Raw genomic sequence first — 13,332 nt, forward strand, 5'->3', positions numbered from 1 at the left:
AACTCAACATGTCATGCTCACACACCTCTGTAGATGCAGCTGTTGTTTACCCCCTTCCATTCCCATAAATATGGAAGCATATCGGTAGCAATATTCAATTTGGAATGCAATATGCAAAATAAAAATGCAATATTTAAAATGGCAATGCATTTCTGTATTTACATGTACATTTTCCAATACATTTGTGCAACGTTTGGTGCAAAACATAATTTTCATTTGCCATTTCATACACAAGTTTTAATATGTAAAATGAATACTAATTTTAACACTTTATTAGTTAGCAAAATTAAAATGAAAATGTATTACAGAAATGATTAGATGTGTGTAACATGTTTAAGCAAAAACTGTGGCAAAATTATCATTCAAAGGTTATTTTTCTTAATTGCATTTACACTCACAGTCAAGACACTTACGATTGTATTTTCATTCAAAGTCCCGCAGTGAATGTAGCAAATTTCAATGTGCACATTGAAAATGTATTCCGAGCCTATTACTTCTCTGCCCCCTACCGCCATGTCAGTCATTGCATAAACAAGGTGGGGGTTGCAGAAAGTCAAGCGACCCAAGACTCAAGAGGATTCAAGTGAGAGACTTCCTATTTCAATAACGAGAAATAGAAAAGTCGCTCGTTTATTCGTTTTTCCATTTTTCCTTTTAGTTTAACAAAAGGAAAATTAGTTTTTGACTTAATATCTGATTTTGTCATTTGGGGTTTATAAATTGGTTTATGGCTTCAATATTTCATGCGCGTTTGTGTGTGCGCTGAAACGCTGCTTTCATCTGATTGGTAGAATCGCTCTGCCTTCAGCTCAGTCTTTTCATTCTTTCAGACAGAATAATAGTCAGAACGAGTGCGGCACTGTAATGTCTGAAACCACCACTCACTGTTAATTAGCATAATATTTGAATCAGATATTGCTGGACCCATAATACGTGCTACTGCGACTTGCAAGTGATTATTGCAAATAGTTATGTCTCCTTGGATAAAGGTAAAGTGGAAATAAAAATATAACAAAAATAGACTGAACAGTTCCATGATAACATGTCTGTAACATTTACCTCTCTCATCTTAAGTCTAAAGGCACTAGGTATGTGTGTGTGTGTGTGTGTGTGTGACATTAATAAATAATTGCGACAACTTACTCATTGCCCTATAACTGGTCAGATGTACCTTCCCAAAAAATCCTTGTTACTTTTAGTATCTGAGCAATGAAGGCCTTAATACTTAATGTCCACTAGAGGGGGCAACAGGAAACAATTGTAAACAATTTCTGTTTACATCAGTTTAAATGACAAGTAAATGCATGAATTTCAGGGCTCTCAGTCCTGCTCCTGGAGGGCCATTGTCCTGCAAAGTTTAGCTACCCCGAATAAACACACCTACGCTAAGCAAGGTCTTCAGGATCAGTAGCAATGTCCAAGCAAGTGTGTTGGAACTGAAATCTGCAGAACATGGATCTCCCTGTTCAGGACTGGGTTTTAAATCTATAAATGAATTTGTACAATTGTGTACAGTGTGCCTGCATAGCATAATATTTTTCATCTGATTCAAATATTATGCTAATTAACAGTGAGTGGTGGTTTCAGGCATTACAGTGTCTGTCACTGACTCTTATTCTGCCTGAAAGAATGAAAAGACTGAGCTGAAGGCGGAGCGATTCGACCAAAAGATGAAAGCAGATTTTTCAATTTCTCTTTATTGAATTCTAAATAGTAAGTCTCTTACTTGAATCCTCTTGGGTCGCTTGACCTTCTGCAAGCCCCACCTTGTTCATGCAGTGATTGACATGGCGGTAGGGGGCGGAGATGTGATCGGCTCGGAATGCATTTTCAATGCGTATTGAATTTTGCTACATTCACTGCGGGACATTGAATGAAAATGCTAATCGTAAGTGTCATGACCGTGAGTGTAAATGCAATTAAGAAAAATAACATTTGAATGATAATTTTGCCACTGTTTTTGTTTGAACATGTTACACATTTCTAATCATTTCTGTAATAAATTTTAATTTTAATTTTGCAACTTATAAAGCTTTAAATGTAGTATTCATTTTACATAATAAAACTAGTGTATGAAATGGCAAATTAAAATTATGTAATTTAATTTTCATTTTGCACCAAACGGTGCACAAATGTATTGGAAAATGTAAATGTGAATACAGAAATGCATTGGCATTTTACATATTGCATTGTTATTTTGCATATTGCATTCCAAATTGAATATTCCTACCCATATGCTTCCATACATAAATGGTGGTTTACCAAAGAGAATTTTGAAAGGGCTCAGGTTTACTCTGGATCGCTTTCTCATTCTCATGTACATGAGAACAATCGGGAGCACCTTAACCCATGTGAGTCCAGTTTCCTCACAACACTTAGCCAATTAGTTTTTTATTGCCCCTACACAAAATGTGTTCGATTATCTGAACTGATTTTTTCGTGGGATTCCGCATCTCGGGACTATTTCTGTCATCAGAGCCTTTGCTATTACTGCTCCATTCTGTTTGGTTGTTGGGAAGGCTCTACCCATTTGGACCACATGTCCACAAATACCAAACAATTTTTCTTCCCTTCACATGGGGACAGTTGAAATCCATTTGCAGATATTTAAAAGGCTCTGTTGGGGCATGCCAAATATCTCACGGCATCGGCGACTCGTTGGTGATTCTCTCAGATCGCGTCTTTGCTCATTCACACTGCGTGATTGTCACTGAACGAGCTCAGATTTGCCTGTGATTTCAGGTATTTGTCGGCGATTTCTCAAAACCTGTCGGCGAGCCAAAAACTGGGCTAAAATCGTGCAGTCTGTACGCAGCTTTACACATGTAAGCTCATCATGAGCACACAAGCAATGATCATCCACAAGCTGTAATAAAGCTGTTCCTGCTGTCAGAGTCAAAGGTTCCAAACTTCTCGTTCTAGGTTTCAGGAATAATTTCTGGATCTTCCTCTGTTTCTTGTCTCCATTCTGGTTCTGGACACGGCACTGTTGGTCTTTTCGGTGGAGAGCAGTCAGGGTCCATTTTCATGGCTTGCAGCTCGACCACGGGATTGTGTGGATAGGGTAGTGGTGCATGTTTAGAAACACTAAACACCCATCGCTGTCAGGTTCAAAGGTTCCAAACTCCTCCTTAGGGCTTCATTGTAATCGCTAGTGTTACAATATCCTTGTGTCATAAATATTTGTCATGCAATGATTGTCTCTTTCCCTTTTGTCAATGGGTAACACAACTCACTCCCCCTCAGTTTAATGCTTGCACTCTGACATAAACGCTCCCAGACTCTCACTGTGTTTTACCACCTCCCCTATCTCCCTCCAGTCCATAGCACAAACGCAGCTCTTCACAAAAAACCCTAATCTGCGCCATGACTGTCCCTTGGACTTGGAGAGTGATAAGTGAGGCACAGAAAACTGAAGCTGTTTTTCTGTCCGACTAACCGAAACTGCACACATTTTCTGTCCAAAACATTCTCAAAACTCAAAGTTTCTCCTTTTTCTCCCTCAAACCAGTCTTTTTCATACTGGTCATCTCGTTTCACAACAACATGTGACGTGCAGTGCAATTTGTCAGGCAACATCATTTCTCTGTCAAATGGTTTTGTTCGATTTTAGTCAGTTCACATATCATTTCGGCCCAATCAGAATTTCTGATGTGCCATTCATATGCCCATTTTGGTTCTGCTTGCAGACAGCAAAACTGCTCTCTCTCGGCCACTCGGACACCCCCAGAGTCTGCAATCAGTGTCAAATTTTGTTTGCACAATAAATCTCTCTCCATCAAAGGCACGGGACAAGCTGGAGTGTAAATAAGAGCATGTCTCAGCACCTCACCCCCTTCTGTTTCACAATTCAGAGGCACTGTGAATCTTTTACAAATTATGTGCCCTGATGCAGAAATTGACTCATTAATTTCGCCTTTGAATTGTGGTTGGCATTGCAAGTCACATGGTCATATAGTTGATCTTGAAGCCCCAGAATCAGCTAAAAACACAATCAATATCCCCTCTACTAGCATAGGATATTTAGGCATTTTCATAAAGGCTTCACTTTTATACATTGTCGTACACTTATCAGGATGTTCATCAACAGAATCAGACATACACAAAGGAAAGAAAGCTTTTTCTTCATTGCAGAGAGCAGAAAGTACATCAGTGTACGTGTGTGTGTGTGTGTGTGTGTGTGTGTGGTTAGAAATTTTCACTTCCCTGACTTGTGGCTGTTGGCTGCTCACCCTGGACCCCTCCTCTCTGCTCTACTTCTCCCTCGCTTCAGTCTGCTTCTTGATTTTGCTGGTCCTCCGGACAGTCCCTTGCTCAATGTCCATCCTTTTTGCACAGTCTGCATCTGTTACACTTGAATGTCATATGTTCTTTAGTCTCGCAGATTCAACAACCCCATCTTTCAGATTTTCTTTCAGTTTCATTCGGATATCTTCCTCCTCCTCTTTTCCATCTTCCCCCTTTTGTTTGCCGGTTTTGCTGCACAGAATAGCCCCCAGGCTTCGACACGGCTACTAACGCCAGCTGCCACTCTTTGTCAGTCTTGGCTTTAACTCTTTCCTCCTTCACTGTCTGCATCTCCTCTGCATGCAAAGCGTGTGCTAAAACAGCAGATAGACGTCCGCTTTTCCATTCAATGTAGCTGGTCTTTACTGTTTGTGCGATCTCGGGTCTCAGTCCATTCAAAAACCAGCTCCGCATGTGACACTCCCATGTGCCAGGCTGATCTCCTCACTCATCTGGTTCAACTAACCCGCTGTGTTTGTTGTAATAGTCCTGAACAGACTCATCTCTGCTCTGGCAGCAGTTGCCAATTTTCGCTGTTCCACACGCGCTGGAAATGCTGCTTTTATACATTTAGCCAGCTCTTCAACAGCTTTGTGGTAGTCTGCATTATCATGATGTGTCCATTTGCAGTGTTCTCTCCGACAGTCTTCTTTCTGCAGCTTTCCACTCACTTTATGCCAGCTCGTAGCCCCCAGTTTCAATGCCAGCAGCCTTCTCAGTTCGTGCACGGTAGGGCTGAATTCTTGGCAGAAGGTGACTAATTCAGAAGAAAATTGATCACCTGCTTCATCAGGGCTCGGCAAGTGAGCCATCGCCTCTTTCATGTCAGTCACAGTCCCCAGGCTCTAAAGACCATAATAGGCCCGTCAGGACCTGAAACTTCAATCATTGGAACTGTTGTACTCACATTTTCTTCTTTCACTTTTTGTCTTGTTTTTCTTTTTCTTTTCTTTGTCGGGGTTGCTCTGCGCACTATTTCCTCTTCAGTTTCTTCTTTGGGGGTTTCAGGAATGATTTCTGGATCTTCCTCTGATTCTTGTCTCCATTCTGGTTCTGGCCACGGCGCTGTTGGTCTTTTCGGTGGAGAGCAGTCAAGGTCAGGGTCCATTTTCATGGCTTGCAGCTCGACCACGGGAAAGTGTGGATAGGGTGGTGGTGCATGTTAAGAAACAAAAACATCAAAGCGGTTAGTAGGTCTATGTGAGGTATTTGCATTTTCTTCACATTCTTCAACTTTCTTTTCCTCTTTTCTACCTGCTAATTCTTTCTGCATCACTCATTTTTCTCTCCTATCTGCTTCCTCTATCCAATAATTCACAGTTTGCTCACATTTCTCACACGTTTCACACAACATCCTTTTTGTCTCTCGCTTCCCTCTTCTACTGATTCCTACTAATTTCCTGATGACTTTTCTAAGCTTGGGAGGCAGAGCGCTCCCTGCGCTCAAACTAACCCACACAGTCTCACTTCCCCTCTTAGAAATGTGTTAACCGCTTGCGTGGGATCTCAACTTATTGCTTGCCGCACTTTCAATTACCCCCTAGAAATGTATTAACTGTGCCGTAGTATTATCACAATCCCATTCCCCCGGAATCTTGATTGTGTTTCCCACAGAGAAGGACCCACCGCTATGGTTAGTCCCTTTCTAATTTTAATTCCAATTCTTATTTCTAAAAAACCCAAAATTTAGAATATCATGGACTGTCTCTTAACCGAGAGTTCCGTTACCACCCACTCCGGGCCTCGGCGGTCGGTCCCTCTCTCCCTCAAACTTAATCGGGGTTAGGGCTGAACTTCTATTATCCAGGATGAACGGTCACCGTCCGCTCACAGGTCCAGAAGACACATCCAAGGAATCCCACGTTCTGACACCAAATTGTTGGGCCAAAATTAAATCAACTCTAATCAGCATAAGAGACAGGCTCACTCTCAGTTATTATTCAAAAGAAAGCTTTTATTCTTTGCAAAGAATGTCAGACAGTCGTACAGTAACACAAGTTTCTGCAGAGTGCGACTAGGACAAGGGGCAGTCCTCCACCTTATATCCCTTTCCTCAAGGTCTCAACAGCTGTACACCTGCTTGCCATTACTCTTAGGCCCTAAACCCATCTCATGGTGTCCACACAGCAATTCTAAGAAAACACATGCATATATAGGCATACAGAAACAATGTTAATGAATTTTTCCACCACACATCTCACCATCACATCAATGACCTGATTGCCTTTTTTGCACTAGTGACTGTACATTATACCTTATTATTTTATTAATTTTAGACTTGATTAAATGTATATTGAACAGAAATGTACAATTGCTCATTACAATATCATCTTGCATAAGTGTTTTTTTCTCTGTCCGTTACAGGTGATGCTAAACATCTCTCAGAGCTGAGGATTGTGTTAATGGGGCATAAACTTGCTGGTAAGAGTTCAACAGGAAACAGCATCCTGGGCAGAGAGGTGTTTGACCTGAAGAGATCTGCTCAGTTTGTGAGGAGACATGGAGAAGTAGCAGACAGACACATCACTGTCATTGAAGCTCCAGGATGGTGGAGTAATTACTCTGTAGAGAAGAGTCCTGAACTACTGAAACAGGAGATTGTGCTCAGTGTGTCTCAGTGTCCTCCAGGACCACATGCTGTACTACTGATGATACGTGTGGGTGATAGATTTAAAGAGACTGAGAGAAAAGCAGTGCAGGGTCATCTGGATCTTCTTGGTGAGAGAGTCTGGAGTCGCACTATAGTGCTGTTCACTCATGGAGACTCTCTGTTAGACACATCTATAGAGCAGCACATTGAGAGTGAAGGACAGGATCTCCAGTGGCTGCTGGACAAATGTGGGAACAGATATCATGTTCTCAACAATAAGAACAGGAGTGACGACACTCAGATCAAGGAGCTGCTGGAGAAGATTGAGGAGACAGTGGCACAAAACCACAGCGGCCATTTTGAAATAGACAGAAAGATTTTACAGGAGATGAAAGAGAGAAGAAGAGCAGAGAAAGAGAGAGCAGAAGAAAAAATTAAGATCATGAAAAAACAGAAAGATGTCATCAGATCACAAATGAGTGAGTAAACAGTTTTCTTATTCTGCTTTGTTTTTCTCCTGTTCTGTTCTGTCTGTTTTCATTTGGACGATGGACATTATTGAGAGACTTAAAGAATCTAAAGATCTGATGAAACCACTATTAGTTTCCAGTTTTGTTGGATCAGTGTAAAAATGAATGTCATGTTTCCTGATATTAGCAAATGTTGCTGATGTTTCTAGTGTTTCTTATTCAAGAATAAGTAAACACTGTGCTTAGCATTTAATATTAATTATTTTTATGTCAGACATACAGGCTTGGTGTCATGTTTGGGTTCTGAAAACCCTGTCAGAATAATTTTGAGATAATGATTGTCCCTGACTTATTTTACTTTGTATAAATGAATTTTACAGTCAATCCATCTCAAATGGTCTAACGCAGGTAGATTTATCATTTGCAATTTTTCTATTGTGTGAGCGCTTATATATGACAGCTAAAGTTGGGCCAAAACTGGGCAGTGAATACCAGCAAATCTACAACAGAACGATTGAACAAAAGAAGAAGAAAGAATCAAGGGGTCCAGAGCTCATCCTGACTGTAATGTTGTGGTGAGAGCTGTGAAGAAGCAAATACCCACAAACCCCAATAAACTGGAGCAGTGTTGTAAAGAAGAGTGTGAAGACTCCTGCTGCTGCCCAAAACCGGAGGAGCCGTCGCCGTCCATCGGGCGGCGGAGGAGTGTTGCGCCGTCCGCCGAGGGCCGTCCAGTGCCACCGCCAGGCACCGCGGAGGAGATCACCCAGCTGGTGGAGGGCCGAGCAGCAGTGCGTCTGGGAACCGGAATTTTTTTTTTCCTCTCTCCCCTCTCTTGTCTCTGTCGCTCCTTCTTCCATCTCCTTTTCTCTCGCCTCGTCTGTCCTACCCCCAGGTTCCCATAGGTTCCCGTGAGCGGCCCCCCCAGGAGGGGGTTGGGGGGAGTAGAGCGCAGTCTCGAGGGTACCCCCCGGCCTGCGAGGGGTGATGGGGGTATGTGGCGAGTGGGGCGGGGCCGAGAGGCGTGGGAACGAGGAGTGAGGCCAGGTGTAGTGATTGAAGATGAGCTGCACCTGCGCCCCCCGCCGATATCGAGTCCCACGTAGGAGATGGAAGGATATAAGACTGGAGCGACGACCGTGAAGGACGAGAGAGGACCAGGCCTGGGACATTATTTTATGTTTTGGTTTTTATTTGCGCGCACCAGTCGTCCGCGAGGGGCTGGTGAGCTGTATTGTGTTTATTTTGAATATTAAAATTATGTTTTGATTGTGCGCCGGTTCCCGCCTCCTCCTTCCCGATGAATATGGAGATCGATATCGTTACATTCAGATATAAACATTGATGTCTAAATGGCAGCGATCAAAATCTAACAAATCCCCTTTTGAAAGTACTGCACTTCAAATAATGTTTGTATTGATTGCATTGTTTCACCACTAGGTGGCTACAAGGTCTTAATTTATTTGTCAATGAAATATTTTTAATTCAAGAGAATCTTTCAAAAATGCTGATTCATCCAGTAATGAAACAAGTGTAGTAGGTTTATGAGTGAGTCATTGAATCAGTGATTTAACTCTTATGCGTTGTTGGGGACGTTTTCGTCCACTAGGGGGTAAAGTTGAGTCTTATTTTGGCCTCAACTTTCTCTGTGTTTGATCTAATGGAATGATTTTTGGTGACAAATCTTCTTTTGACCCATATTTTGGGAAAATTGGGAAATTTTTCAAAAACTCAACGGTAAACTCTGGGCAAATTCACTACCCTTTCGTTATGTTCGTGGATGAAAACATCCACTAAATTAAACTGCTGTAAAAATGCATCAGATAATTATTTTTGCATTTTTTTTTTTTGCATAAATCTATTAATCAACCTCAGTCCTGATCAAAACTACCAAATGTTAAAAAAAATTCAAGATTTTAACTCTTTAATTACCAAGTTCATAAGTGATGTCACTGATTTGGGAAAAAAGTCACAAAATTACATATTTTCAATTTAAAAAGTGATTGTGGACTGAATATTTTTTTTTTTACCTTTTATCACAGTCTTGGGCATGTCAAAGATTAGTAACAAGATTGGCTTTGATGCATTGTTAGTTTTTATGCAGCATTAGATTTTAATTTTTTCTCCCTCATTTGTTGTTTTTGCCCCATTGACTTCCATTATAATAATGACATTTTTTGATTGCAAAGCCATGACACCATATAATCATGCATTCTTGATTGTTTGTGGTTTTCCCTTTTGGGAAGAGGTAAACTTTATTTTTACAGTTGATCACTAGGTGGGACCATTTACCCTTTAGATAGGCCTGTGCAAAAAAAGGCTTAGTTTCTGGCTTATAGTGCAATGGTTAAAGAAGATGCCCCACTAGAATATGCGTTCTGTGCGATCGGCTTGGTTTCAGTTTTACCCGCGTGCAGGCAACCCTAACCCAAAGAGAACGCCGAATGTGAAGTATACCCGGGGCCGGCCTCCTTAACGCACACCTAAAATTCAAATGCAACGCTTTTGCATTCGAATGTGGATTTTTATTTTAAATTCGACGAATATTCGAAATTCTAATTATTTTTTGACAGCGCTAATCTGTATTGTGAATTTTATTGCATCGTAATTTTATTGAATCATTACATCCAGATATGCTACTAGTTTTTGCTTACCATGCTGATTTGTCCTCATCAAAGTTCAGCTGATGTCTTTTTTTTTTTGGGCTTGTTAAATTCATTTTTCGACCCCTGAAGTGTTTCCCAAAAGCATCATTAATAACGACATATGACAGTGGCAATTGAGCCCTGTCAATTTTGACTCTGCTATTCTTTTGCGACTCTTTTTCACTTAAAGTTTGGTCCATTCATTAAACTATTGTATAACTTGGACAACTGTACCAGTTGATTTGGCTACTTTTATTATGTGTTTGGTGTGTCTGGATTCATTTTGAACCTTGGAATGCAACATGAAACAGCACATAATCCCGTTAATTGTATTCAAATTGAATTCATATTGATTGGAAGATTTAAATGACATAACATTATTTTGTTGTTCATAGAAATTCTGTGGAAAATTGATGTTCTTAAAAATAAAATGCAAAGAAAACACATCTTATTGCCATGAATAAAATATTTCAGTATGTTTGAAATGTTATGTTCATAACGTAGCATATAAAATAATAATAATAACAAAAAATAACAGGAGAGTTTCAAAGTGGCTTAAGCTATTTTGTGTAAACTTTTTTTCCTATATCACATGCCAAACTAATAACATTGTAAGCATTAAATCTTTAATTCTTGCTTTCTGCTGTGAACATTTTGTTTGTGATGAAAATAACAGTACATTTTTGTCAGTTATTTTATCTAAACAGATCGATCGTTTGAATGCATTATTGCTAAAGCGATTGCATGTGAATGTGCAGTATCTGTTTAAATCATGCTTTAACCCAAAAAATAATCAGTAAAAGAAACAGACTAACTCTTAACATCCCGGTTGACTCTTGCAGTCATTGTAAACTTCTGATCAAGCTATAGCTAAATATGTTTAACATGAATTCTTGCTGAATATGCAGTTATATTATGGGCTGTTGGCATGAATTGTACTCATGATGGAGCGCTCTTGAAGCAAGTGAAAACCACGACGCTCATATTCAAGTGTTTGTGCAAAAATGATTAATGTGCATCAATGACAGGGAGTCTCATCACTTAAATGTTTTCCTTATAATGAATATATAATTTTAATTAACATAATATCATGGTGTCTCACATGCATTAAAAATATATCTGTGAATGTTGCATTTCTCTCGTCGGAGAGAGCCAGCTCTGTGAATTTCATCCTGAGCCGACAAGAAAACATTTTATTAATAAATAATTAAAATGTCTCATTCTTCACAATTATTAGACTACTTCTGCATGTGCTTTGTTGCAAACTTAATGCATGTGCTTGAGCACGGAATTTATTAAGATTTGATTATGTAAATTAAATATAAACCTCTGAATTGTTGAATATAACAAACGAACGACTAGAACTAGAAAAATCTTACGTGGGGTCAGACCATTTTTTAGTCTAAAACCAAAACAACAGTCCTATATTAATCAGTTCAGTTCAGCAAGTGAAAGCCTCATTAGACACTGTCCATATGAAAGAGCAATTCACACTAGGGCTGAACGATATGGACAAAATTTCATATCTCGATTTTCATGCCAGATATCTCGATATCGATACGATATGACTACGTGTTCTTTTGCTAAGCACGACCTGCACAACACGTCACTCTGGTTTACATCGTCTTGTCTGAATCCAAAATACTTTCAAATTATGGAAGATGATTTATGTTTTGGCACCAAGTCAGATTCTGCACTGCCACCGGCCGCATTATCTCCCGCACTCATTTCTTTCTAATTTATCCGCTGTCTCTGTACAGTGTGCATAGATGTTGGAACAGGGGGGGCGGCCAGAGACAGGCGCGCTCAGAGCTAGTGCTGTCACTCTTGTGAAAAAATCATTTTCGATTTTTAATACATAAGTGTTCATTGAATCGATTGTAAAATCGATTTTCCATGTCTAAAAAAAAAAAAAAAGTTTTCCTTTTTCAACGTCAAATAGCGGATGAACGTTAAGAGAGCGCTGGAAACGCACAAGTCAGCAATATTTCTTATTTATTGGCATGAACTTTCGTGAAGAATAACAAACAGAAGTGCAACATTCTCGAAAAAATATGGAGAGGGGACGGCTGCCATAACATTAGAAAAACATCACTGCAGGCTTCATTTATGATTTAGGCAATTAAAAAATCTCCAAGATTATTTTTAATAATGATTCAATCCATTTTAAAAAACTGTTCAAAAAATGAAACTTTAAATGGACTTGAGAACAGGCCATGTGTGTTTTTTTATTGAATGTAACCGACACTAGGTAGGCATATTGTAATGCGCAAAAAGGCGCAAAATAAGGCAATTACAAGTTCATTGGACAGGAAAACAGAAAAGTCGATCAACATCGACCAGAGCAGAGCGTTTTTTATTCACTATATGCCCAGCTGTTGAGAAGACACGCTCCGACCGCACTGATGTCCCAGCTGCGTAAGTTGGGGGTATTACTACCAATTTCCACCACAAAAGCCGGTCGCTCTCAGCTTGCAATGGTCCTTTTCATAACTCATAACTCGTCTACTGCGCCGCGAGACTTCCAGATGCGCGTAAACGCGTCTTTATATTGAAATCATTCGCACCAGACGAAGAGGTCGCAACTTTTCAACCACATACTGTTTATTTTAGTTTTCAAACAAATAAATTCACATAAGTACTAAAAAACAATACATTTAGAGTTTATAAAATACACACTGATGTCAATGGAAGAGGTAATAATAATACTTTCCATTATAATTCGCCAAGTTTTATTCATATCAGATACACATTGTGTAAGTAACTTCAGTGTTTACATATTCTATTCCAAGTTCACTAGCCACTTACTTTTAAGTATTTCGGGAGAAGTGGATGAATTCACGTGTTGTAAACATAGAGGTTGTAAATCCAACAGATCCGATTCTCTGAACTGCGTCTGCGGCACAAACGGCGGCGCCCATCGCGCATACAGCTCAACTAACGCGATCGTTATAAAGGTGTTTAAACAACAATATACTTCCACTTGCATGTATTTGACAATCGGAATATCAGATATTTGTGAATATTCTGAATAAAAAAGGAAAAATTATATAAAAGCAGATCATCATTCATTCAGCGCTGTTGCTGCTGCTGCAGTGTGTCACTTGACAAGCAATGACGCATCACCATGGAAACGCCGCCCCCCCTCTCACAATATAGTTCCTATGTCCCTGGTAATGTGTGCGCGCTGGCTTTTAAGCGGTGCAGTCAAGAGCACTCGTAAAACTGATGTTTGTTGTGACTGCCAGAGTTGTATGCAGGGCGAGCGCAGAGAGGGGAAATCTATATCGTCTATATCGTTGCTTTTTTTCGATATTAATATCTTGAAAGTTCATATCTA

The 13,332-nt window shown here is 39.9% G+C and overlaps 1 pseudogene; it reads left to right on the forward strand.

The window, feature by feature from the left end:
- The window catches only part of LOC113043702 (GTPase IMAP family member 8-like), a 61,799-nt pseudogene that overhangs the window by 7,319 nt on the left and 41,148 nt on the right, over nucleotides 1-13,332 (forward strand).

This window comes from Carassius auratus, chromosome 25 (assembly GCF_003368295.1).
Source record: "Carassius auratus strain Wakin chromosome 25, ASM336829v1, whole genome shotgun sequence".
Classification (NCBI taxonomy): Eukaryota; Metazoa; Chordata; class Actinopteri; order Cypriniformes; family Cyprinidae; genus Carassius; species Carassius auratus.